Source organism: Cibotium barometz, chromosome 13 (genome assembly GCF_041138505.1).
Source record: "Cibotium barometz isolate CiBa-2024 chromosome 13, ASM4113850v1, whole genome shotgun sequence".
NCBI classification, from domain to species: domain Eukaryota; kingdom Viridiplantae; phylum Streptophyta; class Polypodiopsida; order Cyatheales; family Cibotiaceae; genus Cibotium; species Cibotium barometz.
Genome location: NC_141058.1, coordinates 37,510,122 through 37,514,659, shown reverse-complemented (window position 1 = coordinate 37,514,659; position 4,538 = coordinate 37,510,122). Strand labels below are relative to the sequence as shown.

The 4,538-nt window shown below is 44.0% G+C and overlaps 1 pseudogene across 1 annotated transcript; it reads left to right on the top strand.

The window, feature by feature from the left end:
* Nucleotides 1-958: 958 nt before the first annotated feature.
* On the top strand, nucleotides 959-4,090 carry LOC147632646 (scarecrow-like protein 23 pseudogene; annotated as a pseudogene). Its single transcript, XR_015267219.1, has 2 exons — nucleotides 959-1,183; nucleotides 1,489-4,090. The product of XR_015267219.1 is annotated as a scarecrow-like protein 23 pseudogene (transcript).
* Nucleotides 4,091-4,538: the final 448 nt, after the last annotated feature.

Below are 4,538 nucleotides of genomic sequence, written 5' to 3'. Positions count from 1 at the left end.
TGCTCCTTAAGGCTCTCCTTGGATCCTAACACTTACTCCTTAAGGCTCTCCTTGGATCCTAACTTACTCCTTAAGGCTCTACTTGTATCACGAAGGAAACTGATCAAAAAAATAATTTATGTGCTTGATTTGTAGAAGGGAGTTAGTAGTGGATATTCATTGATGTTTGCAATTTCGTCTCGCTTGTGTGTGTGTGTGTGTGTGTAGGTGTGCATTTGTGCATGTGTGTATACATGTGCATTTGTGCATGTCTATGTGTGTGTGTGATGGATATATAGATGGTGTCTATGTGTGTCCATAATAATATAGGCTATTATTATGATTGTGATATCATGAGGCTAGATATAATACATGCCCATGATAGTGTGTACTCATAGCTAGATACATGCCCGTGATTGTGTGCCCATACGGTGGCAAGTGTTGAGTGTGGGAGTATTGGACTGTGCACTTTAGACAACAGAGTGGACAAGGTAACGATGCATACTATATTCAAGCATTCATTGGTTTACATATACAATCGTGTGTTGAATATCTCGGCTCAAGAGGCCGTCCATCTGGAAGGTGTGTACGGGCATGAGTTCCATCTTGCAACAAAGGATCATAAGGGGCATCGCCACACAGAGTGGACAAGGTAACGATGGATACTATATTCAAGCATTCATTGGTTTACATATACAACCGTGTGTTGCGTATGTGGGTGTGTATGGGCATGAGCTCCATCTTGCAACAAAGGATCATAAGGGGCACCCCAAGAGTGTGTGGAATCTATCATAAGGGGCAGCCACAATGTGTGGAAACGAAGGGGCACCCAGTGTGTGTATCCGGCCGAGAGAGAGAGAGAGAGAGAGAGAGAGAGAGTGTGTGTCTTTCCTCGTGGAGGGCATTGAAAATTTAAATGGCTAGTGCATTTTGTGTGAGAGAGAGAGAGAGAGAGTGTGTGTGTGTGTGTGTGTGTGTGTGTGTGAGAGATGATGTGCAGCGAACTGTGGAGTCGGCGTTGTGACGCCACCCAACACTACACAGAGTGGACAGTAGAAGGGAGAGGAGAGGCCTCCCTGTGTCTTTCTGTAAAATCGCAACTACAGGAAAAGCAGAGAGGAGGACTACCTTGAAAGAAGAAAAGAAATCCCACCTATGCACGGTCCTCCCCTTTCTCCCACGTATGTCAAAAAGCAGGCGCAGGGTTCGTCTCTCCTTTCATTTTCATAGTATTTATCCCTGCCCTTTCCATAGCAAGTGCAACCATGTCTTCATAGCTTTTGGGCGTAACCCACCACACACAAAAGCAAGCAAACCCCTGCTTTTTGGTAACCCACATGCACACATGAACACCCTGCTTTTTTATTAAAGCAAGCACAGCCCTGTTTTCTGGATATAACCCACCCGCATAGCCCTGCTTTTCACTAACCCACATTTACAAAAGCAAGCACTTCCCTTCTTTTTGTCAGATTTGTAACTTGGATCTTTTTTTTGTTTTCATACACACAGGGCAAGTGAACGCTCTGCTTTTTAGCAGTTTGGGTCTTTATCTTGCATACACAGAGCATTATTCCACATCACATACCTAAAGAGAGCAAGCTATGGAGGATCCTGCAATGGGCGCAGGGGTATACTCCATGGTGAATGATCTTGTTGAAACCATGCCCAATATGCCTGTCCAGGAGGTCCTTGGCCTGCTCTCTGACATGCTTTCTCCATGGAACTTCCAAGTTGATCAGGTCCTTGATTCTCTCCAGCTCGATCACCTCCTTGACTCGCATCTCTGCACCATTAAACCATGTGAGCTTCTTGACACAACCCTCCAAAACCTGCCACACTACACCACTTTCCCTGCAATTAGTGTGCCTGACATGGGCTCGAAATGGCTGCATAGTGGTGGCTGCCCTGTCCACAGCATGGCAGCAAGGCTAGAACACAGCAAGACATTAGAGATTGAGCAATGTCAGAGGGCTCAGTTCTTGGTTGGGAATAATTATCACAGAGTTCAATTTGTGAATGGTGGGAACAATAGTCTAGGTGGTGATGGTGATGAATATTTGATCAGAGAGTATGAAGCTCCCTACAAGCCAGAAGGCAAGCGAATACATGACCCTGTGGCAAGGACGGACACGAGCTTGGCTTCAGGCTTGTCCTTGTCTGTAGATTTGAATGACAATCAGACTGGTGAGAGGGGTAATTACAATGAACAAATGTGCAAATTGCCCTGTGGAGGTCAAGCCATAATCGGCAGCAATCAAGCAGCTCAATATGCAAATTTCAATGAGCCAACTGCTAGTTTGGTTCCACTGCAGCAGCAGCCTGAGATTAAGTTCCAGCTGCCTCCAAATGCAGATAAAAGCATGGATGATGGATCATCAAAGGTGGGCAATGTGGTTAATAATGCACAGATTGATGTGAATTTATTAGACGAGGGTTTAGAGCTTCTCTCTTTTCTCTTGCAATGTGCTGAGGCTCTCTCCGTAGACAATATAGAGGTAGCCAACACTTTAATTCCCTTGTTGAATGAGATTTCTTCACCATATGGAAACCCCATCCAAAGAGTGGCCGCTTACTTTACTGAAGGCATGGCTGCAAGAATCCTCAGCTCTTGCTTGGGCATCTGCTCCCCCTTGCCTGCCATCCAGAGGTTCTGCAACCAGAGCATCTCTTCCGCATTCCAAGTCTTCAATGGCATCTGCCCCTATGTCAAATTCTCCCACTTCACGGCAAACCAAGCAATCCTTGAAGCTTTTGAAGGCCACCAGAGTGTGCACATCATAGATTGTGACATAATGCAAGGCCTGCAATGGCCTGCACTGTTCTACATCCTTGCATCTCGCCCTGAGGGGCCGCCATGTGTGCGAATCACCGGCATCGGAACATCCCTAGAAGCTCTCGAGGCGACGGGTCGGAGGCTTTCTGATTTTGCAAATACTCTATGTTTATCATTTGAGTTCTATGGAGTGGCAGACAGGGTGGGGAACCTTGATCTAGCTTCTCTAAAGGTCAGGCAAGGGGATGCTCTAGCTGTGCATTGGCTTCAACACTCATTATATGATGTGACTGGGTCAGATAGCAAGACATTGAAGCTCTTTCAGGAGCTGAAACCAACAGTGGTGACGATAGTGGAGCAAGATTTGAGCCATGCAGGCTCATTTCTCAACAGATTTGTGGAAGCCCTGCACTATTATTCAGCTCTGTTTGACTCGTTGGGAGCGAGTCACACAGAAAGCAGCGATGAGAGGCATGCTGTGGAGCAGCAGTTGCTGTCAAGCGAGATGAAGAACATAGTGGCAGTTGGGGGCCCTGCCAGAACTGGTGAAGTGAAGTTTGATAATTGGAGGGAGATGATGAGCAATGCTGGATTCTGGCAAGTCTCGTTGGCGGGGAATGCTGCCACCCAAGCTGCCTTATTGCTCAACATGTTCCCATGTGAAGGGTACTCTCTATTGGAAAAAGAAGGGGTTCTCAAGCTGGGATGGAAAGAGCTCAGCCTCTACACTGCTTCAGCTTGGTGTTCTACTGCATCCCATCATCTCTAGTAGACTAAATTGGGTCATTTTAACATGCTAAATACAACATGCAATAGAGCAAGCTTGAGCTCATTTGAGCAACAACATTAACACCATAGCTTAGCAAGCAACAAAACCTAATGAGGTTCAGCTGATCCATCACAGGGGCATAGGCCACAACTCATTCAAACAAGTAACATGGGTCCATGTGATTAAGCAATCAATCTCGGATTAGGGTCCATTGATTAAGCCACAATTCTCATCCTAGGACCCTTGTGTTCAAGTCACAAATGTGGTTTAGTGCTTGTATGGTAAGCCACACAGATAGGATTAAGCAGCAAATATGCTTCAAGTAAGGTCCCCAACTTGTCACACACTTCTTTCAAAAAGGTTTGGAGCTCAATATACTTATTGAGCAAGTTTGAGACACTATCTTACACATGCAAACCAAACCTACTTTATAAGCTTTCCATTCATTTGTCTAACATTTGTTCAACCCGTCCATCACAAGTGTATCATAGCCAAGAGCAGAAACAACCCAACAGCAGCATCCTTGCTTGCTCTTAATTACTCTTTTAATCCATTTCATGACTTTTGAAGTGTGGTGTTTTTTCCCCCCCCTTTTTGCAATCTTAGTTACACTTAATAAAATACACGTGTTGAATGGTGAGTTTTTTCTTATACTCACGTTTGTAATTACCCACATGTGTTGAATGCTCCTCAAACGTGTGTGATTTTTCAATACAACTGATCTATGACTGAGCATTTGACAAGTCTCCTTTTTTATGATGCAAATTATGTAACATGATGTTTACTATTATTATTGTTGTTGTTGCACACTATTTTATATTACTCTTTTTAAGTCTTATTAGTGTTAATATGATACACTACACTTGCCTTGTATATATGATAGGATGTGGCATCCATACTAGTAAAGTTATTCCCAATCTTTTTAGTTTTCATTCTTTTCATTAATGTACTAAGAGCTATTATCTATGTTGGTATTTGTTTTATCCTCTTAGTTTTCATTCTTTTCACTATTGTATC